Below are 27226 nucleotides of genomic sequence, written 5' to 3' on the forward strand. Positions count from 1 at the left end.
TTCTGGCCTTGGATGACTGGCTGTGTGTGAGATTGCATGCTCTCTATGTGTCTGCGTAGGTTTCCTCTGGGTACTCCCGTTTCCTCCCACAATCCAAAGATGTGCAGGTTAGGTGAACTGGCCATGCTAAATTGCCCCTTAGTGTGCCAAGATGTGCAAGCAAGATGGTGTTGCAGGGATAGGGCTGGAAAGTGAGCATAGGAGGGATGCTGATTTGGAGGGTATTTGCAGACTCGATGGACTGAGTGCACTCCTTCTGCTTTGTAGGGATTCTGTATATTAGTGGACAATAGTCAATAGACTAAATTTTCAAGCCATTTTTGAAAGTAATTTCTTTAGAAAAAAATCAGAATATTTCAGTTTCTAACTTTACCCATGTCCAAATTTCAATCTTTAAATGTTTTCTTTTCTGGTTGTGTGTCTGTGAGAATTGTTCAATGTGGTGAACTGAATAGACATGTTGATGAATTCACTGCAGCTGCACATTAGTAATGTCCAAAGAAGAATACTGCAAACACCTTGACAACAAGAGTATATTCTTTTGGCATAGAAATCTGTAGAAATCTCAGTGAGGCTCCATTCAAGGTCAACAACACATTCCCTTGCTTTGCTGCTGACCACCCTTCTGAGTCCTTGCCTTCAAATGAATGTAGTGCTTCATGTCTGCATTCTCACAGATTCTATGCAGCACCACACAATCTGGTGCAAAAGTGCCTGATCTATACTAGCAGGGAAAGCAAAGTTACATTCCAGCCCCACGTTTGTATCGGGCATGCTCAAGATAATCCACAGGTCATATACTCTTGTTATCTGGTCCCCAAATCATCGCAGCTAAGTTTCATTTGTGCTTTGGTCTCACTGGCTGAACTGTCCAATTTGAATGGTGTGCACATGAGGGCTGTCCTTTGCACTCTTACCTCAGTGATGGATAATGTCTAAATCAGCATTTCTTAGTAACTGTAGCTTAAAATATTCAAAATTAATGAGAACATTGATTGAAACTTTATCTATGGCCTGCAAGACTCCATGGTATGCACTTAAGCAGCCCACAAAGACATAAAGCTTTGTGACGCCTGGTATCCATCATACAGGGATCATATTCGCTCTGATGTGTCAGTGTGTACTTGTTCCCATTTGTCTGTCCAGATGGACATTAAGATGCCATAGGAAAGTTCAAAGAACAGCAGGGGACACCACGAGGTTACTGCCCTCATTCAACTTTCATTCAACAAAAAAAAATGATGAATTAACCATTCATCCCATTGCTGTTTGTGGAGAACTACTGGTTCAGTTTGTCTTGCAAAACTGTAAACTAATTAAAAATTGACGTTCATTTAAAATCATTGAGACCCTGTGACAATGTGATATGGCTTTATATGAATGTTCCAATTCCGTGAAAGTGTCAGCAAATCTATTTTTGTCCCCTTTCTGAACGCCTGATGTGATGTTACTGTTGGAGGAGGGAATGTGCTTTATTTTTCCTGGTCCAAACACGCTTCCAGTGCAAGCCTGCTGTTGGGAATGGAAGGGTTTGGGTGTGGGTTGTCGTGGGGGGCGGTTCTGGAAGGAGAATTTTGTTATTATCTGCCAATACCAGGGCCTTTGTGCAGCCGGTATGCGGACCCATTAGACCGAAGAGTCATCCTAGGTTGGAGTGAAGAGTCAGGAGTGGTGGTGGGGGCCGGGGGGGGGGGTGGGCATGTTGCTGATGGGGCAGTGGAAGGAGTATAATTAATCTACTGGAAATGCTTTACTCTTCCTTTGAGCTGCCACTAGGGTCCCTGCATTGCTTCTGCTTTATGAAAGGTCACTGTCCAAGCACAGCCTGCTTCGTTTGGCATCTCTTTGCATTGCAGAGCTGCACATTAACCAGGCCCCATTTATTAAATTTGAGCTAGCATCTATTCATATAACATTAGCGGGAAGACTTGGAAATCCATGCAGTCCAATGTCAGACCAGAGACTCCGATGCCACGGACTTTTTTCCTTATTTTTTCTTCACTAAACTTAGGAACTGAGCATTCCCCAGGCATAAGAAAGGAATAATTGTCCAAACATTATCTGGTTGCTTCATTTTTATTATCAACACACATTGGACTCAGGAGCATGATCCCACAGATAGCAACCAATATTTACAGCATTATTTCATCTTTGTTGATTGAGTTTTATTGAGGACATTAAGTGCAGAGGCAGAATTTAAGTGAAAATGTATTCTTCATTGCACGAAAACCACAATATGACACCGCGGATTCCAGCAGGTAATTCAAATACTTTTAGTCTCAAGATTAGGTGATTTATTGATTCTCTATCATTTTAAGGAGACAATCTCATGTAGGTAAGTTTCAGAGAAAAAAATTGTATCATAGTTTTTATTGTGCAATTTATTTATTACTGGAGGGATAAACTATAGGATCTGCCAGGCACCATTATCAGGTATATCAAACCCCAAAGTGGCCTTAAAGAATCTTGGTATAGTGTCCAAATTATTGATTTGAGTTTAATGCGTGAACAGGAGCAATTTTGTGCTATGGATCTTCTGTCTATTGGGACAGCAGGACTTAAACAACACAGCAGCTCATTTCACCTGTAATTTTACTTCTTGATAAGAATGGCAGTGAATAAGGGATTGCCAGAAAGAATATTTAACAGCACTGCTCAATCATACGGTTGATTTGCTCGTTATTTTTCCAATTCAAAGTCACAGGGAAAATGTATAATTTTTGTGGCAAATTGAAAATTTAAACAAAGAGATGAACATTTTGTAAATTTTGTAAATAGTAAATTTTCCAGTACTCAGGAACAGTCGACTGACTAAACTAAATTAATACAATCGGGGAAATATCCAGTCTGAGATTTCATGGAGATTGAACAAGCAGAACAAAGAAATTCCAAATTCACCAGTTTAAACCTTTTCCTTTTATTCAGTAGATACAAGCTAGAGTTGTCACTGATCCAGTTTTTGGCTCAGTTTTTGAATGAACTGCCTGCATCTTCCTAAAGTATAAACCAGACGCTAATCAGCTTAATTTCCTTCATTAGCACTCACATGGTGGATTCTTGTCTGCAGTTTTAATTGCAAATGTTAATCCCAAGGCGGTTAACATTAAAACACTTCTAAGTCTTTTTTGCATTTACTTCCTGTCTTATTACAGGCAGGCTTTAGGTAGCAAAATGTTTTCATTGAATTTTCATCGTCAGCAAACATGAAAGGCTGGATTAATGCAGAGTCAGGGAGACTCCATGGATCTTCAATCATGATGGATGGGACCCGATTCCAGTATTCCCGGCCCCAATTTTCATCGTCAGGGTAAATCTGGTAGGTTCCATTGTGGAGATTGGCATCTCTGAGCCTCCAGCAGTTTTCGTTCAGTCTGACCACCTGTTCAAGGAGTCGTGGTTCACAACTCCACAAAGGTGTCTGACTGAGGGAAACTTTGAAATGGTAAATTCGAAAGGTCATGGGCTGGATTCTCTGACCCCCCGCCGGGTCGGAGAATCGCCAGGACGTGGTGTGAATCCCGCCCCTGCCGTATCCCGAAGTCTCCAGCACCAGAGATTCAGTGGGGGCGGGAATCTCACCGCGCCCATCAGCGGGCCCCACCCCCCCGGCGATTCTTCGGCCTGCGATGGGCTGAAGACCCGCTGCTGTAATGCCTCTCCCGCCGGCGGGAATCAAAACACCTCCCTTACCGACGGGACTGGCGATGCAGGCGGGCTCCGGGGTCCTGGGTGGGGGCATGGGGCGATCTGGCCCCAGGGCGTGCCCCCACGATGGCCTGGTCCGCGATCGGGGCCCATCGATTGGCAGGTGGGCCTGTGCTGTGGGTGCACTCTTTTCCTTCCGTGTTGGCCATAGCCTTCACTATGGCGGACGCAGAAGTGACGTCCCCCCCTGCGCATGCACAGGGATGACGTCAGCAGCTGCTGACGCTCTGGTGCATGCGCGGATTTCCGCCGGCCGGCGAAGTCCCTTCGGCCCCAGCTGGCGTGGCGCCAAAGGCCTTTCCCGCCGGCACCAACCACTCCGGCGCGGGCCTAGCCCTTCAAGGTTAGGGCTTGCCCCTAAAGGTGCGGAGAAATCCAGATCCGTGACAACCAATGACCCTCCACCCACCCCTTCATGGCCCCTTCACCCTGCCCTTTTGGCCACGTTTTCAAGCTGGAATTGTGCCCATGCCATGGATCGGGCCTGGAGGTGTCCTGTCCAAACGTGTTGGGATGCAGGGGGGCATGAGGGTGTCCCAACAGATGAGCTGGGACATTGGAGCGATCTGGGGGTCGTGAGGTCGGCGTCCCGATCCCTTCCTGCACTGAGGAGTTCCGCTCACCAGACCAGTGCAGGATATGCAGCTAAGTGCGGTATTGGCGGGGCATTCCCTGCCGGGGCACGAAAACAAGACAGAGTGCTGTTAGATAGAAGGGTCTTTTCTGGCAATAATCCCGCTAATCCTGCCTAGAATAACACCCAGTTTCATTCTGATTAGATCACGCCCTATATTTCCAAAGGTAGAATCTAAAATTGTGAGACTTGTGGGCACAGGAGACCTTGAACCCATCACTACTAGTGATTGGACAACCCCCATTGTGACTGTAATGAAGCAAGCTGTAACTATTTCCAGCTGCGGAGATTTTAAAACAACCATTAATCCGGTTCTACGCGAGGATCAATACCCGCTGCCGTTGATTGAGGACTTGTTTGCCGGACTACAGGGAGGACATGAGTTCAGTAAATCGATCTACCACAGACCTGCTGAAAATGAATGTCGCAGCTGAATTTCTACACCTGCTCTCCATTATAATACACAAATGCTTTTCCCACTATACGAGGTTACCTTTTGGAATAATGTCAGAATCCACTTTATTTCAATGGACCATGGATCAGATCCGTAGTAGTTTACAGTGGGGACAATATTACCTCGATTATATATTAATTACTGGTACCAATGAACAGGAACACTTACGTAGCATAGAAATCACATTGAAACACCTTCACATGCGTGGTCTTCTGTGAGGAAAGATAAGTGTGATTCCTTTCAAACATCAGTCCAATATTTAGGCCATGTGATCAATAGTAAGGCACCTAAGAAGATGGAGTCTATAATGGACCAACAAGTGTCACACCATTAAGAGTTTGAGGATAAGGGGGAAAACCTTTTAGGACTGAGGTGAGGAGTAGTTTCTTCACCTAGTGAGTGGAGAAACTGTAGGGCTGGATTCTCCATTATTGGGACTATGTCCCCTCGCCGGCATCAAAACGGTGGAGTTCACGCAAAAGGACCACTAACTCCCAGCCCTGCAGGGGTCTAGCAGGGACCTGGGGTAAATCTCGCAGCTTTTGCTGCAGATATGGGCCTCCACACTTTCGGGTCAGAGGCCACGCCTGCGCACAGCGGTAGCCTCCAGCGGTCGCACCATGCTCCATGGCGGACTCGGACCATAGAGCTAGAACAAAGAAAGAGATCCCCGATTGGCTGCGCATCCGACCCTCAATCCCCGCACGAAGATTTCCCGGCTTCCGGTCCGTCCGCCCCCGACCAGGGCGGCCACGGACTAAGTCTGCAGCCGCCACACGAGTATCCCGGCCGACGGGAGCACAATAGTTCCACGCTGTCGGGACTTTGACCGGTTGGGGCAGAGAATTGTTGAGCAGGCCTCTGGCAATGGACCCAGGTGGCTCGGCGTACTCCCTGAGTACGCTGCTTTTTGGGGCCCACAGAATCGGTCCGATTTCGGACCGACACTGGTCCCAATTTCTTGAGGAAACATCGATTCTCCGCCCCCATACCGGCCACTATCTCGGCGCAAGGGTGAGGAGAATCCAGCCCGTGGAATTCACTACCACAGAAAGTTGTTGAGGTCAAAACATTGTGTAATTTCAAGAACTTTAGGTAAAGTTCTTACGGCTAAAGGGATAATAATAATAATAATAATCGCTTATTGTCACAAGACGGCTTCAATGATGTTACTGTGACAAGCCCTGAGTCGCCACATTCCGGCGCCTGTTCAGGGAGGCCAGTACGGGAATTGAACCCGCGCTGCTGGCATTGTTCTGCCTTGGATATGGGAGTGGGGGGGAGGGGGGTGGGGGTGGTAACCAGGATCAGGGTATTGAACATGCTGACCAGCCATGATCATAATGAAAGGCGGAGCAGGCTCGAAGGGCTGACTGGCTTCCTGCTGCTTCTATTTTCCCTGTCTGTTTCTAAGATTATTCCGAGGGTTAATTGCTACAATGGAACATTTGTTCCAAATCTAGTGTGGTCGTCACCACTGATGTATATATTGTATATAGAGAATGTCAATGTAGGTGCTTTATGGTAAGGCCCTGTACTACAGGTACGGGGGTAGTTCCCTGCCTGCTGGCTCCGCCCACTAGGCGGAGTATAAATATGTGTGCTCCCCATACAGCAGCCATTTCACCATCTGCTGTAGGAGGCCACACATTTTAGTGTAATAAAACCTCGATTGCACCCAACTCTCGTCTTTGTGTAATTGATCGTGCATCATCTAGCAACCTTACTTAAATTGTTACATTCCTTGTGTGTAAAACAAGTGTGGCGATGAATACCAGAATGTGAAAAAAGCATACCAGCCAGTTGTGCAAACGTTGAAGAAGTCAGGAGTGTTTAGGGGAGTAGAGGTGCAGTGGTATCGTCGCTGATCTGGTAATCCAGTGGAGTAGTAATCCAGAGACCCAGAGTAATGCTCTGAGGACCTCGATTGAAATCCCGCCATGGCAGATGGTGAAATTTGAATTCAATTTTAAAAATGCAGAATTAAAAGTCTAATGAAATCATTGTTGATGGGATGTACAAACCCATCAGGTTCACTAATGTCCTTCAGGGAAGGAAATCTGTCACCCTTACCTAGTCTGGCCTACATGTGACTCAAGACCGGCAGCAATGTGCTTGACTCTTAAATGCCCCCCGGGATGGGCAATAAATGTTGGCCCAGCCAGTGGCGCCCTCACCTCATGAACGAATAAAAAAATAATTCAATCCAAAATCATCATTCCAGCAATGTTTCACTGAGTGGAGTTGGAGCAGTGGTGGCACACATTCTTCAGGGGAAGAATAGCTTCTTAACTTAACCAGTGCTGAATCAAACTACACTCAGTTGGAGAAGGAGGCAATGAGTATCATTTTTGGTGTGAGAAATTTTCACCAATACTTATATGGTCATCACTTCACTTTGTTGAAGAATCGCAGGCCCTTAGCAGCTACATTAGGGCCACAGAAAGGTCTTCCTTTGTTGGCAGCAATAAGACTCCAACGATGCTCTTTAATTCGATCTGCACATTCGTATGAGATCAAAGACCACCAGTCAGAGAGCCATGATAATGCTCATGCATTGCCATGGTTTCCTTTGCATGCTGGTCAGATACCACCCAGTAGTGACAAATGACATGATCTACCGGCCTTGGCGCACTCGACCAGGGACACGACAAGATCGGTAAATCTCGCGAGAGGCCTCTCGCAAAGTTTACAAAATTGTTACCCCTCACTAGATCTCACGAGATCTCACGAGACGTCGCAATCTAGATCTCGCTCTCAATGGGCGTGATCCAGATTTGAATATTCAAATGAGTAGTTAGTCTTAGTTGAATATGTCTGCACCGGAGTTACCCAAGGCGCGGGACCAAACGTCCTCACTTCGGAGACTTCCCCATTTCGCCATTTTGCACTGTTTTCCATAAATGTGGACCAGTTGTACTGGCACTTGGGAGGATCTCCCAGGCAATTGGGGGCTCCAATGTTATTATCCTCTGGGCAGGGTGGCACCCTGGCACTCCTGATGCCATCTGGACACCATGGCACTGCCATCCAGGCACTCTGGCATTGCCACTTGTGTGCCACCCTGACAATGCCAGGGTTGACAGTACAAGACAGATGCTTGTTGGGGTGGATGAGAGTAATAATTCCTCTCATTGTCCCAGTTGCAATATTGGGAGCGGCATATAATGCCTTAGCAACATTGACCTTCCTGCTCCATAGAGGGACATGTTCATGGTCATGGTATATATACACACGCCAAGTGGCCTGAGGTCATTCTGATGAAGTCAACATCTGTGGAACAAACCATTGACAAACTCAAGGAGATTTGGTAAAATAGAACAGAATGTGAGTGACAGTGGTCCACAGTTTATGGCTCATGAGTTGAGGACTATTTAAAAATGAATGCTATCCAACACAGAAAATCAGCACCTTGCCACCCACCCGTGAATGATTTCGCCAAAAGATCTGTCCAGTCCTTGAAGCATGCACTTAAAGCTTCCAAGGACCAAATTTATTACATTTCAGCTTAAACTGTTTCTTGTCAAATTATCACAACATATCCGACTACACAAAATTCCCTAGCATTCCTACTGATGAAGCGGAAGCGGAGAAATAACTTTGATCTACTTGTCTTGTTATGTTCTTGGCGTAGCATAAGCTGCTTCCTTGATGTTCACTCTGACAAAGGAAGGTTCAGATGTGGAGATAACTTCAACACTTTTATTAAACTATTTACAATTCTCCTACTCGGATTCGCCTCTACTGTTAATCCTTCTATAGCTACTCAGACTGACGAACCAGTCTGCTACAATCCACGTGGTGGGTGTGATATTGAATCAACCCTGTGTCTGTACACACTGATGTCTCCACTGGAAAGAGGAAGATCATGTGTGCTGTGTCCTTTATATATGGGTTGGTGTAATGCCTCCCTGTGGTAGTGTCACCTCGGTGTGTATCGTGAATGCCCATTGGTCGTGTCCTATCTTACTGACCTATTGGTTGAGTGCCTGTGTGTCATGTCTCTGGTGCTCCCTCTAGCGTCTACCTAGCCTACGTGTATTTACATTAACCCCTTGTGTACTTACAGTGATGCATATCACCACACTACTCTTACCACAGGAGACATCTGAGATAGTAGAACGCAATCAACAGTCACAGATCATGAAAAGAGATGATAATTTGAGAAGATGCTTGTTTAAGCAAGGAGAGCAAGTATTGGCGCACAGCTATATCACTACGAGAATTGGGTTCCTGCAACTGCCTTTGCTCAAACTGGTCCAATCTCTTATACAATACAAACTGAAGATGAGTTCATGTGGCGACAACACACAAATCAGTTGTTATCTACATGTATCAATGTGCCAGGACCATGTATGAGAGAACTACCTTAAGAGGAAACACCATCCATACAAGCAAATCATGCGACTGTGACTTCTGGTCAATTTGCTGAGTTAGAGATTTAGTCAAGAATTCCCGACTAGTTTTCCTTCTGCAAAGAGACTGTAATGCCTTCCAGGATAGAGACATCCACAGAAGAACCTGATAATACATCTAAGGTCAAAAACAACCAAATCCCTGAAGTGTGCAAACAACCAGTGTGGAATAGACATCCACCAGATAATCTTTCCTATTGACTGTATTACCACTGTGTACTAATTGAATGCCTGCCCTTCCACATATGTTTTCACGACTATGTAAAAATATTATAGTTATTGCATTCAACCCACATTCTTCAGCAATTTCATTTTTAAAAATTCTCTGTACAACAGAGAGAGAGAATGAGAAAGAACGCGAGAAAGAAAGAGAGAGGCATGAAAGCAGCAGCCATTGCATCCAGTGGTGAAAGGCTGTGCTCTCTTAGCTACCAGAGAGAATGCCAGTAGAAGCTAGTGTTGAGAATAAGCCTGCAGAGATTTAAAGGCACCGGAGGTTTGCCCTAGTGAGGCTGCGCGAAGGAATCACAGTATTGGATTCACTGCTGGTAGTCAGTGCTGGGATTCTCATAACACTGAAGAAAAGGACTTTAAATGGTCCCTGGGTGTTACAAAATAGAGAGAAGAGATCCCTTTGGAAGCCGGGGTAACTTTGGATTTGTGTAAAGCTCGTCATTTTGCGTAGTGTGCTGTAAAGTTTAATTGTGGTATGGTGTTTTTGCGTCTGTTAAAATGCTAATAAGAGATGCATTTTCTGTAGTGAAGAGTATTAGTATCCTCTTCATTTCTAACATGCATTCAATTGTCAAATACGTAATTCTTAGTTCCTGTTAATATTAGTTTGTTACTGTTAAATCTGTAAGACGTGAAACCTCGTCAGCCCGATTCTTTCAGTAGGTCACTGGAAATTCAAATCTTTTCATTAAAACATATCGGTCTCTATGGGAATCACAGAACTCAACAGAAATAAAGATCGGAAAAATGGAAAATGCACTACAGACTCACTATTGCACATTTTACGCCATTGCGCTGTCACTATCAACCCTAAAATTTGAGCTCACATTTCTCCTTTTGCTTTTCTGTTTCTATCTGCAGCTGCTTCCTTACCAAAAAATGTACAACTTCTCACCTTTCTTTCAGAACTTAGCCTTTTGTGCCAGCCGCTAGAACATTGCATCCCACTTCCTCGATGGGCGGGACTGTCGGGCCATTCCTACCAACGGGATCGTCCCGCCGACGGTGTGCCCGCGCCACTCGTTCTCCAACGGCGGAGGGCATGTACGACGGGAAATCCCATCGACAGCGGCAGGACCAGAATATACCGTGCCTCGCCAATAGTGGGCCACCTCTGCCACATCAAAACACGCTGCTGTCGGGGCAGGAAATCCTGCCTTTTGGCTGTTCACACCAGCAGGATCTTCCCATCCTGCCGATGGCGCACTACGCCTCCCGTTTCCCGGCAGCCTGGGATGGTTTCATTGGGAAATTCCATTGACAGCGGCGTGACCAGTAGGTCCTGCTGCTGACCAACAGTGGGCCACCTTCCACCGCCGAGAAACATGCCGTGTGGAGCCCAGAAAATCTTGCCCTTCATTTCTAATATGCATTCAATTGTCAAATACCCTGACCTTGTTATTACTGTCTTCATAGGCAATTCCACATGGAGCTAATATTTACACCAGCAGTTGATATTTATGTTACATATTTTTATTGAAAATGCGTCGGCTTGCTTTTACACCATGGGGGTTTAGCAAAGGGAAACTCCAATTCTTCCCCATTGTCTATGCTTCCCAAGTATAGACAACAGCCGAAACCAAACTAACAGCATCTGATATACCCATGAAAATGAGATGCTACAAATTGTCAGTGTCCAGAACAACTTAGTTGTTGAAACTAAACATGCAGAGCCAGTTGTACATACCTGCCGATGGGGCCTCTGCACACAGAGCAAAACAAGCTTGTGAAAACCTTTACTCGATCACAAATGCAGCAGCACACGGGCTAAGAAATAAAAAAAAACAAGGAAAATAATGTCTTCAGGTACAGCTGTCAGATGAGGCATGCATGAATGAACAAGCTGAGCTTCCTTTTTTAAAATCAATGTATGAGAGAAAAAGTCAACACCAGTGGTAAGATACATATCATTTGTGATCACATGTCTGTTTACATTGACATTTTCTTAGCATTGGTGCTGCGTTTGTTCAAAGATGGCTTTGTATTACACTGGGAGTGTTTGCCATGCTAAATATAGCAAGTGTATATCTTTTAATTCATATTTATTTTGTGCTCAACGGCATGAGGAATGTTACTGGTAGAAAATTGAACACCTCATTTCATTAACCAGTGTCAGCATCAAACACTTTTAGGTCAGTAGCAGTACAGTTGGTTGAATAAAGTTCCTTCACAATCTTTGCCCTAACAAGCCATTTAGCTCACCAGGCTAAATCGCTGGCTTTTAAAGCAGACCAAGCAGGCCAGCAGCATGGTTTGATTCCCGTACCAGCCTCCCCGAACAGGTGCTGGAATGTGGCTACTAGGGGCTATTCACAGTAACTTCATTGAAGCCTACTCGTGACAATAAGCATTTTTCATTCATTAGCCCCACCCTCTCTCTCCCCTGACCTCCTACTTTCAAACCATTCTGACACCCAGCATTTCCCATGTCAGCCACCCAGGTGTAGTGAGGAATATCCTTCTGAAGTTCGGTCCAGTGTTGGAAGTTTTCCTATGTCTAACCTAGCTACCACTGGCCTGACTGCACTTGTCAATTACATTAAAAATTACAAGTCGTGAAAAGTATATTTCTGAGCATTAACCTCCTTTTCCATGACAAGTATAAAAAACTCAGAAAAAGAAGTTAACAATGATTTTGAACAAATCTGATTATTACACAAAAACAAAATTAAGTAATGTAACTTTTGGACCTACAGCCCAAAACCATGACTAATTGCCAACCGGCAATGTAAACGCCTGTTTTAACATGATTAGCCAATGGTGAAGGACAGTGTTTGGATTGAGTACTCTCTTACATTACATTAAACTTATGCTTCATTGACCCAAACTTTCCTTTTTGGGTACTTTCAGGGCATGGAGGTAAGATTCCTCGGTTGAAGAGGCTACCGTATGAAGGATATTTGAGCATGTTTGCCCAAACCTATCGGAGTTTAGAAGATGAGAAATTATCTTATTGAACATATTCTGAGTGGATTTGACAGGGTAGATGGTAAGAGGATGTTTCCTCTCTTGGGGGAATCTAGAGCTGGGGGCACAATTTCTAATTAAGGAGTTTCCAATTAAAGAAGGAGATGAGATATCTCTTCTTCCAAGGGGTTGTTAGTCTTTAGAATTCTCTTCCTCCACACTGAGCAGTGGAGGCACATTCATTGGATGTATCCAAGGATGACTGATCTACAAGGGAGTCAAGGGTTAGGGAAGGCAGGCAGGAAAGTGGAGTTAAGGCCACAATCAGATTAGCCATGATCTTATTGCATGGTGGAACAGGTTCAAGGGGCCAGATGGCCTACCTCTGTTCCTATTTCTTACAAACATGGGCCATTTTAACTTGCCTAACCTTGGGTGTGCAATTTTAGAATTGGCCGGCCTTAATCCCCTAATCTTTCTTATTCTCCTTTTTAAAGCAAAGTAAACAAAAATGTTTGATCAAAGGTTAAAATTAAGAACTGTTTTGCCATTACGGCAGCTGAGTCCTACACAGTTCAGTTCTACGTACTTCAGTTCTGTCATCCACTGCTCACTGTCTGAATACATGAATAATCAACTATAATGTGCATAAATGTGCAATTAGCTCAGCTCTGATTACCAACTATAGCAAATCTAGTGCACTGCTGTCATTGTTAATATATTTCTGACATCAGTAGTGGTTAATCATTGATTAAGCTGTAGCGCCCACCATTAAGAATATGCTCAGTCATACCGCCAAGAGGGCTGGATGCTTGTGCTTCTCTCCTTTATCCCCATCCCCAGTTTGCAGTTACCTCCAACCAGAGTGGTTAGTCATTATTCTGAAAAATGCTAATCTGCAGAATAATGGTTTGATAAATATTTGATTTACTCATGGCAAACAATGGAATACTTTCACACTGTCTCCAAATGATATTTCATTTATTGAAGTAATAAATGTACACCAATATTTCACACTGTCAGTGTCCTAGAATCAAGGTACAAGTTGGTTATGTCTAGATTTAGTACATATACATATTTCACAATTTGTTGTCTTGTGATTATTTTTTCTAAACAATATGGAATTGAATAGCTATAGTCAGGGATGTTTGGATAGTGTAATCCTCATGTTTTTGGACATCTTCAGACAACACTGCAAAGTCATTTAAACTCAAAGTAACCATCACATTTACCAGGATGTTGCCTGGTATGGAGGGAAGATCTTATGAGGAAAGGCTGAGGGACTTAAAGCTGTTTTCGTTAGAGAGAAGAAGGTTAAGAGGTGACTTAATTGAGGCATACACGATGATCAGAGGATTAGATAAAGTGGACAGTGAGAGCCTTTTTCCTCGGATGGTGATGTCTAGCACGAGGGGACATCGCTTTAAATTGAGGGGAGATAGATATAGGACAGATGTCAGAGGTATGTTCTTTACTCAGAGAGTAGTAAGGGCGTGGAATGCCCTGCCTGCAACAGTAGTGGACTCGCCAACACTAAACGCATTCAAATGGTCATTGGATAGGCATATGGACGATAAGGGAATAGTGTAGAGGGACTTTAGAAGGGTTTCACAGGACGGCGCAACATCGTGGGCCGAAGGGCCTGTACTGCGCTGTAATGTTCTATGTTCTATGTAATTGGTGGGCCCCAATCGCGGGCCAGACCCCATTGGAGCACCCCTCCCCCCCTCGGGAGGACTCTGTCGTATCAGTGCGGCCGCTCGGCCCATGTGGGCCGGAGAATCGGCGGCCCTGCCAATTACAGCGGCCCGCAACCGGTGCTGCGCCAAACGCGCCGGCGCAAATGGCACCGATTCTCCGCACCTCAGAGAATCGCGTGCTGGCGTCGTGGTGAGGTTGCAGCGATTCTTCAGCCCGGCGCGGGACTCGGAGAATCACCCCCTAAGGGTAATTTAGCATGGCCAATCCACCTAACCTGCACGTCTTTGGACTGTGGGAGGAAAATGGAGCACCCGGAGGAAACCCACACAGACACGGGGAGAACGTGCAGACACCGCACAGACAGTGACCCAGCGGGGAATCGAACCTGGGACCCTGGCGCTGTGAAGCAACAGTGCTATCCACTGTGCTACCGTGCTGCCACTGGTTGATCCTGGTGAATTCCACATCGCTTGGAGATCCATGTATTGTCTGCTAAAGTCAGAGCACTGCTTAAAATGTCAGTTAATTGGTAATTTAAATATTGAAATTGCTTGTCTGACAATTCCATGGGTGGTCTCCTGCAACCCCACTCTGGCTGAACACAGAAGGAGGTGGGATTGGTTCCCACCTGATGATGCTTTTCAGGACTTTAACTCCTTTGCCCAACTGCCTCTTTTGACACTTAAAATTCTACCCCATATCTTTTGCATGTGACTTTCTCTCATCTCTCAGTCATCAGACCTAAGAAAACCTTGTGAGACAGAATCTGAAGCATATCGTTAGGCTGTTTTATTTTACAAATGGCAAGTGAACAAACAGGCAGATAAAACCAACCACTTCATTTACTTAATCACATCAAATCATGTGTTGTTATCTGTTCAGTCTCCTTTTCCTATTTCTGTTTGTTGTTCACCTGTATAATCTTCCTGTTCTGAGGAAGGCTTCTGTACCTGAAATAGCCATGTGTTTTCTCTCAACAGATAGTGCCAGTCAAACTGACTATTTCCGATGGTTCCTCTTTCTGTTTTAGATTTTGCTTTTTATTAAGAATAGCTGACTCATCAGCACCACCACACTCCCAGGAGGCAAAAACATGAAGCTTGGAAATGACAGGCACCAGTGAAACTTGTCCAACATTAAATGGAACTTCATCATTGCTGATGCCAGTATTAGTGATTTTTACTGGGATTTGAACATTTCAAATTGGATTTTTCTGAGCCCAGCAAACCCCATCCCCCCCACCCTCCCACTCCCCATCAATCTCCTTGCTTCAGCCTGTAATTTTTCCTAAAACTCAACACTAAAAAATAGTTAATTCTCAAACTCTTCCAGGGAGAAAATATTTAAATGTTCTGAAACAATTACAACTAGCCTGCTGCAGATGTTGGCTTTTAATAGATTCATAGAATTTGCAGTGCAGAAAGAGGCCATTCGGCCCATCGAGTCTGCACCAGTCCTTGGAACAAACATCCTACTTAAGTCCACACCTCCACTCTATCCTCGTAACCCAGTAACCCCACCTAACCTTTTTGTGGACACTAAGGGCAATTTATCATGGCCAATCCACCTAACCTGCACATCTTTGGACTGTGGGAGGAAACCTGAGCACCCGGAGGAAACCCATGGGAGAATGTGCAGACAGTGACCCAAGCCAGGAATTGAACCCAGGTCTCTGGTGCTGTGAAGCAACTGTGCTGCCGCGATTTATACAATTACTTATTAACCTATGTGAAAACCTGAACAGGGCATCAGCCAAGGACTAAAATTCTTTGAAGCTATAAAAGATATTCAGCAAAGGTATTGTGAAGAGTCAAACTGGTTATATTGCAAATCATAAATTTAATGCTAACATATGCAGTATAGGGACTTGAACATTGAAATAAGCCCTCAAATCTGAACATTAAAGCAGCACAACATAAAGAATTAAAAATATCTACAGTTTTGAAAGTGGTTAGGATATTAAGAGGTCAAAATGAAGAAGGAACACATTCTCAGTAACATCCTCCGTGCACTTCCAGAACAGAGAAATCACTTGCTGGTATTATTTAAAATAAAATAGATTTTATGTTGCTAATTCCAGGAGCATTCATAAACAATATTAATTCATGTTCTTGTCTGCAGCTAAACTGCAGGTCTGATTAGGTCTGAAGTGTGCTTCATTAAGCTAATTTAAAAATACTTTTAACGCTTATGTTGTGTACTGTACATTAGCCATCCTCGGCACCTTTTAGAAAACAGAAATAGATCACACCATCACCACCATGACACTGACAAAATTATCTCAAAACTCTCCAATATCTTCCGTCAACAGCTTCCAATCTTTCTCCCTCAAAGAGATTAAGTTTGCTTTAAAATTTGTACTTATTCTGAGATATCTGCGCTCATCAAATTCTGCCCTTTCAGCATCTGCAATTTTAATCGCTCCACCACTGGCAGCCTTCAATCGTTAGAATCCGAAGCTCCAGAATTCTATCTCTGAATATCTCTGCCACTCAACTTCTCTTTCCTCCTTTAAGTCGCTCCTTAAAACCTTCATCTGCTTTAATGTTTTCTGATGTGGCTTTGTGTCAAATTCTGTTTGATAAACATCTGTGAAGCATATTGGGACAATTTGCTACACTAAAAGCACTATATAAATATAAGTTGTCCTTATTTCCTGTCTTGCTCCTTGGATAACATTTTTCAAAAGGAAAAATATTGCCTGAGCCATCTTCTGTTCATTTCTCTACTTGTGTTTTCCTCTTGCAGTCAAGGGGCAAAATTCTCTGTCTCGCGACACGGCAAACGTCAACTGCGATCGGGCAGAGAGCCAGGCATCCGGCTAAAATTAAGGTCCGCGCATGGTGCCGATTCAGGTGCTATGCTCCAGTCCCTCGCTGGTGGTGACAACGAGGTTTGCCGGTGGCAACATGCAAAATTGGCATTTGCATGCATTCAAATGTGATTAGCGGGTTGGACACTGTATGCTCCGCCCTTCCGTGATGCACCACTTCTCTCACAGGCGTGAATTACTACAATCTCGCAAGCATGAATGACTACAAGTATTGACAAACGTGGACTGGGCGCCATGGCTGCGAGAGATTGGTGGGGGCGGGGGGTGAGGGGCCAATAAAAACATTAAAAACCCGGTGAAAACTGCCGGGCTTGCTAGGGTGTCTGCCTGGGCTAGGGGCTGTAGCGGGTAGTTACTTGGTTCCAGGTCTGTGGACTTGGGATGTCCCCCTTCCACCACTGTTGCTGTCTGTCTTATAAACACACCCCTTTTGTGTGACTTACAGGCTCCTGGCTGCTCACAGTGCTGAGTGCTGCCGGTGTCCTTTAAATGCTCAGGAGCCCTCTGGTCATCTGGGAGCCCATCTAGCCAGCCCGTCTGCACACCCTCATACCCCAGCTGCATCAAGGGCCAAGCTCAATCAGGAGCCCACCTCAGAAGCGCTGCCCCATTGCAGAGGAAGCAGGGTATCAGCAGTGCTCACCCCAAGCAGAGGACACCTGCACCAGCCTTTGCAACCTACTTTGGTTCTCTGCCCCACTTGGGGGCGGGGGATTGGGTAGATATATGGGGAGTATGGGGGGCTGGGGAGTGTGGGAGGTGATTGGGGGGGAGGGGTCCGGCGTGGGCGGCACTGCTGGACATGGGTGGGCCGGGGCAAGGTCTGGTGCTGGCAGGGGGCGGTGCCAGGTGCATTCTCATGAAGGTGGCAGGTGGGCAGGACCAGTGGCAGGGCACCAGTGCCAACCCAACCATGTGGCCCGGTGGAGATCATTGATCTTCTAACGCCATTGGGTGCCGGTCCTCCAGGTGAAATTTCCCGAGCTGACGGTTGCTGCCACTTCCTCCCAGGCAGCACGCTGCACTGTGGCTGACCCTCCGAGTCCCTTAAGGGAACAGGGCATCCTGCCTGCACTTGACCGCATCCAACAATCTGTACAGGTTGGCATCCCCGAATCGTGGGACTGGACTCCTCAGTGGTATGGCTGTGAACTGTGTGGGGTTTGCTCTGCAGGATTGGTTAAAGTGCGTCTCCCCCTTGTTGGCGGGAAGCTGCCTAGCGCGGTGCAGGTGAATCAGCCAGAAGGACCATAATTTGCAGCATCAAGCCCGTGGGGCCTCATTAAGTGGACCAATTAATGTTTAATATCGGTGACGGCCGCGCCGAGCGTTGGGAAACTTGCAGCAGTTCCCGCTCGATACTATACTTAGAAACATTTCAATCATGATTTCACTTGCATCCGGGGCGGTCTTGCGCCTGCCCAAGCAATGTTAAATTCAACTGAAGAAGGTGATAACATTGATTCCAATCCATGCTCAATCCAAACTAAATCTTTGGGAGGAGAGATGTTTTCTCACAGTTGATGCAAGCTTTATTCTGTGTTAGAGGAATTATCACAACTTGTGCTGACTGTCTGGAAGAGATCTATGTAACTTCCAAAGCAGGGCTGAGACATTCACCCCCTGTAGCTACTCACCTAACTAAGCATAGAAAAGCTTTGGAACTTTTGGGCCTGTAAGTCAAAGTGTGACAATGGGTCCAGTTATCAACAAAGGACTAAATGGAATCAGTTGCAAACCAATTAGATCAATGTTTTCTATTTGAGATTGCAGAAGACCCTGTGTCTTGCTAATCCACAAAAAATGTCCTTTTCCTTTTAATTAGGACTTACTCCCTTGATAATATACTTCGGAAATATGGGCAGCACGGTAGCACAGTGGTTAGCACTGTTGCTTCACAGCTTCAGGGTCCAAGGTTCGATTCCCAGTGTGGGTCACTGTCTGTGCGGACACTGTATGTTCTCTCCATGTCTCGGTTTCCTGCGGGTGCTCTGGTTTCCTCCCACAACTCCAGAAAGACATGCTGTTAGGTAATTTGGACATTCTGAATTCTTCCTCTATATACCCGAGCAGGCGCCGGAATATGGTGTCTAAGGGCTTTTCACAGTAACTTCATTTCAGTGTTAATGTAAGTTGTGACAATTAAGATTATTATTATTAAATAAGGTCTGCTACTGAAAATCCCAATCCATGCTGCATTGGATGGCCTTGCCCAAGGCTGCAAAGCAGTTATTCAATTGAACCACAATGATTCCACAGGAAAACGGATACCAGTGGATATTAAAGACGTTTGATAGTATTTGGCTTATCACGGCTCTCACCATCTAGGATCTGGAGAACAACTCTTCCTCGAAGACTCAGCACCTTCAGGATAGGAGGTAAAAAATATGGGTACAAGAGAACAAGGGCATACGTATGCCAAAGTGTTCAACATAATAAATGATATTTACTAGAAGTCTAGTCAATGGATCAAAATCAATAATTGCCTGAAATCACACCATTCTGAACAGTAATTTTCATGAAGCTACAAAATTAACACCTTTTGAGCAAATCCCACTCCTTTTAAACCGCCATCACAATTAGTTTAGGTACCTCAGGCCAAAACTGTGACAAAAACTAATGATATTTAAATCAGATGCTAATGTAATTTTTCTTAGGACAATGCAGCTTCACCACGAGAGACCACAATAAATCATTTTTTCCAATCATAGATTTAATAAATTGAATTCACACATGGTTTACCAAGATGTAACAAGCAATATCTTCTAACATTGTATCTGTTGCAGCATGATCAACACTGCTTTCAGCAATCTTTCTTTCTGATGGTCTTGCATTTTTTGTAAATTATTTTGCAATATTTCATTAGGCAGCGCATAAGATACATTGGCAAAAATAGTTACTTTTAACCTGTGATATAATAATGTTTATCAAAAGTTCCTAAAATAGCTGACCTTAAAAGACAATTGAAGAAAAATTATTGCAATACATTGGGCTGTACATTTCTCCAAAAAGCTGATGGAATCTATCAGAATGGTATGTGATGTGTAATGATGGGATGCTCAGAGATATCTCAAGAATTGTATAGTATTCAAATCAAATGCTTCACACCCTATTCAACTGATTCATCATAGCAGAAAGCTCAACCTGAAACCTTAGCCATGCGCTAAACCTTAAACTGATTTTTGACACTTGTCTATAATGGTAATAATATTTTATTGTCTGTGGTCAAACTGAAGGATGAATGTTTCTCTTTCACATTTTCAAAAACTGGACAATTATCGAAGCAGGTAGGTTGGTTATATTGAATGAGTTTCATTGTAGGCTATCCAAATTTCTTTTCCATTTAATCGAATATTCATGGAAAAACATCCCTATTCCAGTTCTTAGAGATGTTGTTGATCTGGCTGCAGTTCTACAGCAGTTTGGAGTTTGTTTACCGTCATGTATACCAAGGTAAAGTGAAAAGCATTTTTCTGCGAGCAGCTCAACAGATCATAAAGTACATGAAAAGATTGGATTGGTTTGGATTTGTTTATTGTCACATGAACCGAGATACAGTGAAAAGTATTTTTCTGCGAGCAGATCAACAGATCATTAAGTACATGGGAAGAAAATAACATAAAAGAAAATACATAATAGGGCAACACAAGGTTCACACAATGGAACTACATAAACACCGGCATCAGGTGAAGTATACAGGGGTATTGTGTTAATGAGGTCAGTCCATAAGTGGGTCATTTAGGAGTCTGGTAACAGCGGGGAAGAAGCATGTTTTTGAGTCTGTTCGTGCGTGTTCTCAGACTTTTGTATCTCTTCCGGTTGGAAGAAGTTGGAAGAGTGAGTAAGCTGGGTGGGAGGGGTCTTTGATTATGCTGCCCGCTTTCCCCAGGCAGCGAGCGTGTAGATGGAGTCAATGGATGGGAGGCAGGTTTGTGTGATGGACTGGACGGTATTCACGGCTCTCTGAAGTTTCTTGTAGTTTTAGGCCAAGTAGTTGCCATACCAGGCTGTGATGCATCCAGACAGGATGCTTTCTATTATGCATCTGTAAAAGTTGGTCAGAGTTAATGTGGACATGCCAAATTTCCTTAGTTTCCTGAGGAAGTATAGGCATTGCTGTACTTTCTTGGTGGTAGCGTCGACGTGGGTGGACCAGGACAGATTTTTGGTAATTAGAAGATAGTTATTACAACATAAGACTTTTACATAGGCATTTTTAGGATATAAATAATGACATTGAAATTATACTGGAATAAAATCGAAGGGTGTGTGTGTGCTTGCATGTTACCTTTTCCATGTATCTCGGTTAATTGACCATAAGGGCCTCAATAAGCTCAAGTGCGAGTGGGCTGCCTTGCTTGCCCTCAATTATATGGGGGACAGGTCAGGGTGGGGGGAAGACAGTGGGTAGACCACCAACTTTATTTTATGTGCCCCCTCCTTGATTTACAATGTGCTGCCAGCAATGGGGTTTGTAAAGTTGCTGGGGTATGGAAATAATGACAAAGGACGAACAATTTAAACGTTTTGCTTAAAATCCTTTTGCAGCTCTTATATTCTGAGTGTATGGCCATGCCGGGGAAAACTCTCATGCTACTGACATGCCATTCCCTGTGGACAGGTCAGCATGATGTACACATGAAAACCCATACTCCCATGCATATGAGAATATTGGATGGTGGTAACCGAACATTAACTACTTATAATGTCCAGAGCACAAGCCTTGGCCACCAAACATGGTGCAAAGCCCAACATGTCTCTTCCCTGCCCTTTAAAAAAAAAGGCACATATATAGACTAAGTCAATACAAAGGGTGCGATTCTCTGCAAATGCGGCGAGTCGCAAAGGCTGCCGTGAAACTGGCCGTGTTTCACGGCAGCCTCCGTGCCCCCTCCCGGGACCCGGTTCTCCCCCCGGGCGGGGCTAGCAGTGGGGCCCCGTGAAGCACGGCATCGCGGGCTTAGCGACGGTCGCTAAGCCCGCGCGCCAAGTGTCATGGCGGCTGACGCGCATGATGACATCACCCGCGCAGGCGCGGGTTGGACAGCTCCAACCCGCGCATGCGCGGATGACGTCATCGCGCATATGCGTCAAATCCGCGCATGCGCGGGCCGTCATGCCCCTCAGCCGCCCCGCGGACTGATCCTGCAGGGCGGCGGAGGAACAATTAGTGCGCGGGTATCAGACCCGCTGCCCGTGATCGGTGCCCACTGATCGCGGGCCCATGCCACCCTTGGCACGGCCGTGGTGCGGCCGTGCCAATCGGTGCCATGGTTGTCCGGGACGGCACTTTGCGGCCGTTTTCACGAACGGTGAGAGCAGGTGTGTTTGCGTTCGTGAAAACGGCCGTAAAGGCCTGGGAACTCGGCCCATCGGCCAGGGGAGAATCGCTGTTCACCGTAAAAAACGGCGAGCAGCGATTCGTGTCGTGGGGCGGCCGTGGGGTGGGGTGGGGGGGGGGGGGGGGGGAGAATAGCGGGAGGTCGGGAAAAATGTCGGGAAGGCCCTCCCGCTATTTTCTGACCCGTCGTGGGCAGCGGGGAATCGCCCCCAAAGTTCTTGAGCTTCAAGAATGGTCCGCCCAGGTGTCCCGAGTGCGGAATTGTATCAGTTGGCTGTGCTTGGGATGCAACTAGGTGGTTGTCCACAGGGCAATGGAATCGGGTTTGCCTGGGGTTTGCACTGTGACTACAGGTTTTGTTGTGTTGGTGTCCAGGGGGGCCTCCATCTCCACCGGTGCACGGGCCCAGATTGTGGAATCAATGTGTTGAGCCCTGTGGTGGTTGGTGGTGCTGATTAAGGTACCAGTAAAAAATGATGCAGGATCCTGCTATAGAAAGCACCACCTGAGGCAACCAGATTGCTGTTTGGTTGGGGGGCATGGCTGTGGACCACTGTCAGTTTGTCATGTAGTTTGACTGTTTGGCCCAGTTCTAGAATGCAGAGTTTGTTGGGATGGAAGCAACGGTGTTGCGGTCACAGTACCTTTTCCCTATTTTTAACTTTTCACGAGGGGTCCATCCACATTTGTTTCCACTTTGGGTCGCAAAGGGCTTTGGCGGCATGGTTCATGGTTCTGGCACATCTGGAGAATATTTTCTGTGCTGGCAAGGGGAGGCCCCTTCTCAGTAAATTTTGCAGGTTGAGTAATGCGGCAAAGACAGCTGTGTTGTCACAAAGACATTTTTTGAGGAGGTGCTTTGCTGAGCGTACTGGTGGTCTGCCATACCATTTGATTGTTGGTAGAGGAGGCTGTTTTTAATGTGTGGAAAGTCCTTGAACTTCCTGGAGACAAACTAAAATGTCACTTCAGCTTTCCAATCACTGTGGTGCTCTTCATGGTAGGTAGATGGTTGACTTCATACCAGCCTGAGAATGAATTAACAAGGACCAGATGCTGTTTCTCATTCCATTCAAATATGTCTTCCACCGTCAGCAAACATGGGAGGTCTGGCCCCATGGAGAGGCAGTGTTTTTTGGTTTGATGAGGCTTGAGCATGTTGCATGGTGCACATTTGGACACTTCCCTCTCTCTGTCACTGGACATTGAGGGCCAGTACATGGTTCCCATTTCCTATACTTTGTTGCTTCCATCCCGGGTGTCCTTGGTGGAATTGCTGGGTGTAGCACTTTTCAGACATCTGGAGATGACAAACCTCTCGCCATATGGTATCAGTCTCATTTGCACGGTTAACTCCTCTCTCTAGGCGTAAGAAGCGTGACGCTCATGAGGAAGCTCTTTTGACCATGGGCCATCGTTTCAAAATGATGTCAAGAGGCTGCCTGCATTAGTAATCCACCTATAGGGTAGCTTTGAGTACCTCAATTCTGTGGGAGGACAATATTTGAATTGTCATGATATCAATGTCCTCCTCACGATCTGCTTGCTCGTGATGGATAAGTAAGCCTCAGAGGGGGCATCAATCAATTATAGCTCCTTACCACACTTGTAGCTCATTCTGAAGTTGGATCATTGAAGCTTGAGCACCATCCGCTGCAGGTATGTTGATGCAGTGTGGAGGGGCTTTCTATGGGGCGGCTAGTAATCTGTTTCAACATTGGCAGGGTGGTCACAGATGAAGTCATGGAATTTCTGATATGTAAAGACGAGGGAAAAGAGTTCCTTCTCAATCTGGGCATAATTTTTCACAGTAACTTCATTGCAGTGTTAATGTAAGCCTACTTGTGACACTAATTAAGATTATTATTATGAGTTTCAGTGTCAGTGAGAGCCCCTGATGGGAAGGCTATTGGTCTGCCATTCTGGATATGGACTGTGCCAAGTCTGTGCTGGGAGGTATCTCTGCTAAAAGTACAAGTGATTGAACATCAAAGTATTGTGTAGCACCAGAGGGCCTGAGAGCAGATGTTTGAATTTGTTGACTGCAGCAGTGGATACTCCTGTCAGCATTCTACATCCTTGTGGAGAAGCTAACAAAAGGGTCCAGTCACCTCACTGTGTCAAGGAATGAACTTAGATAAATAATTTATCATACCAAGAAAGCGCTGCAAGACACGCTTATCCTCAGAGTCAGACATTTGCCATACAGTCGTTGTCTTCTCCAGATCTGGCTTCACACCATTGGCTGTGAGCAGTTGTCCCATGTAGGGAATTTGCTTGACCCTGACTGTGCATTTAGCAGGATTGAGATCCAACAGTATGGTCCTGATTTTGTTCAGCACCAATCACAAACATGCATCATGTTCTTGCATTGTACCAAACCAGGATGTCACTGATGATGATTTCACAAGGTTCTCTTCCAAACAGCTGTTTCATAGACTGTTGGAAACCTCACTATTAATGCAGATACTATAGGGCAATAGGGCATATGGAGGAACCTATATCTGCCTGCCAGAGACATGACCTTAGTGAGCTTCGAAGATCTATTATCCAGTGGGATTTGCTAAAATCCACACTTCACAACCAGGTTGTTGAAAATCTTAGCATTTGACATGTTGGCTATAACCTGTTCAACTATCTTCATAGGATGGTTCAGTCCAGGAAGTTTATTGAGCTGAACTAGATCTATGCAGATCCTGACTGTGTCATCTTGTTTTACAGTAAGAAGTCTTACAACACCAGGTTAAAGTCCAACATGTTTGTTTCAAACACTAGCTTTAGGAGCACTGCTCCTTCCTCAGGTGAATGAGTGCTCCGAAAGCCAGTGTTTGAAACAAACATGTTGGACTTTAACCTGGTGTTGTCAGACTTCTTACTGTGCTCACCCCAGTCCAACGCCGGCATCTCCAGATCTTTCTTTACCGCAGCTGCCATCACAGAAACCCACTCTGTCACCTAATCTATGGGCTATGACACCCAGTCTGGTCATTCTATCCAATTCAATGACTACTTTCTGTTTCATGGCAAGGGGTGCTCTTCTTGGAGCACAGACAGTGGGTATCACTGAGTCATCCAGCCTCATGTGGTATATGATGGGCAGCTTCCCAATAGTATCACAGTCTAAGAGGTTTTCTTATTCTAGTATCTCTGAGGCTTGTTGATTTATAGTGTGTACATCTGGCCAAGGTGGATTAACTCCAGTGCAATGCTGTCCTGGAGACCCAGCGACAGTTGACGGCCTGATTGACTCCTTGGAATTGGAACTTGTCCTGCGTTTAGTACAAGGTGGCTACACTTTTCATGCGTATGGTTTGTCCACCATATGCAATGAGATTTACCTTGTTGATGTCATCTAGTGCAGCACAGAGCTCGATGGTCCGGCCACCTCCACTATCTTTTAAATTTTGCACTGCTGTGAATACTTCACCTGTAAATATTTCACCTTTCCCCATGATAAAATCAACACTTTCACAGTACAATGTTTTGAGAGGCTCAGTGTTCTGGCTGTTTGTCTCCAGTTCATTCACCCTGCTTGTGTCCAGAACCTTGGAGGGGTAACTGACTTCTTATAGTGTCAAATTGCTGTGGTTTTCACCTGCAACACTTGGCAAAGTGATTCCATTTGCCACAGTTATTGCAATGTTTTATGAAGTGGGAAGCACGCGCTTCTTTTTTGGTGGATGCTGGCCATTGCAGTTCAGGCAGGATGTGTTCTGTACCAAGTATAATTTTGATTCTCTCATTAGTTCCTCTCCGACTGCTCATTTTGCATGCAGATACTGATGGCGGATTCTTTGAAAGACTCGTTCAACTCTTTTATTTGCTGATCAAACTGTCTGCTCATCTACTTCCCGAACGTCTCTAGCTCTTGAGCCATCACTACAGCCATCGTGTCGACCATGATGTGCTGGCCGCCTCCACTTTCTTCTGTCCCTCAGATTGCCTTGTCCAGCTATCAGCCAGGGGTTTCTTTCAAGTGGGTTTTTTGATGAGACTTTCAACATTACTCTGTCAACTAACCATTGCCCAGTTTAGACGCAACCCTCCCCCCCCCCCCCCCAGAAATAGGCAACAGGGATCAAAAAACAAAGACCATGGCCGGAGCCACCTTTTGTGCAACTTGCTCTTACATGATGTCACTGGAAGTTTACTGATGGCGAATTCTAATGTGAGGTTTTTTTTCTTGGAGCAATTGCTTCTACGCAGTATCATTGAATATTCCACACACTATGCAGTCTCCTTTAAGTTCATCGGTTAGAGTACCGAACACACACTTTTTTAAAAGCAATTTAGATTAAACAAATTATTTTTTTCCAATTAAGGGGCAATTTAGCATGGCCAATCCACCTACTCTGCACATTTTGTTGGGTTGTGGGGGCAGAACCCACGCAGACATGGGGAGAATGTGCAAACTCCACACGGACAGTGACCCAGAGCCGGGATCGAACCTGGGACCTCAGCGCCGTGAGGCAGCTGTGCTAACCACTAGGCCACCGTGCTGCCCTCACACACTTGTTTGCCAGACGTTTCTGAGTTGAGGCATGAGTTGAGTTGAGTCGAGTTTCTGGTTAGTGGTGTTTAGAATGTGTTTGTCCATGATGACATATTTCATAGGCGCGTGTATCTGTTCAAATTTTTTTCATAATACCTCAGGGTCTTCTTGGTCTTCTTACCCTGAGAAGATAAAGGATTCCGATTTTTCGACCATCTTCAGGCCCGATAGCTTCAACTGTGTGTATGTTTGTACCTTCTTAGATTTTCCAGAGACACCAACGTAACAGTAGATGCGCATTATTTTTCAAACCTCTTTCAGCTGTCAGCGATGTTTGCATCCAAGATGAGCAAGCCAATGTGGCAAAGGCCTTGCACCATCTCAGGCAGCTCCTGAAATCACGTAACATTGCTGGGCTGTATGGAAATGATGAAAAAGGACTAACAGCTTAAATGGTTTACTTAGAGATCCTTAGCAGCCCTTAGATGCTGGTTGTGTTGTCATGCCAGG

General features: G+C 45.2%; 1 protein-coding gene across 2 annotated transcripts in view; it reads right to left on the bottom strand.

The window, feature by feature from the left end:
- tenm1 (teneurin transmembrane protein 1) overlaps nucleotides 1-27226 on the bottom strand; it is a 1865819-nt gene that overhangs the window by 1326544 nt on the left and 512049 nt on the right. For both annotated transcript variants that reach the window (XM_038774907.1, XM_038774908.1), the window contains exon 3: nucleotides 11130-11209. The gene's annotated coding sequence lies outside the window, so the exon portion shown is untranslated. The remainder of the gene's footprint in view (nucleotides 1-11129; nucleotides 11210-27226) is intronic.

This window comes from Scyliorhinus canicula, chromosome 17 (assembly GCF_902713615.1).
Source record: "Scyliorhinus canicula chromosome 17, sScyCan1.1, whole genome shotgun sequence".
In the NCBI taxonomy this organism is placed as follows: domain Eukaryota; kingdom Metazoa; phylum Chordata; class Chondrichthyes; order Carcharhiniformes; family Scyliorhinidae; genus Scyliorhinus; species Scyliorhinus canicula.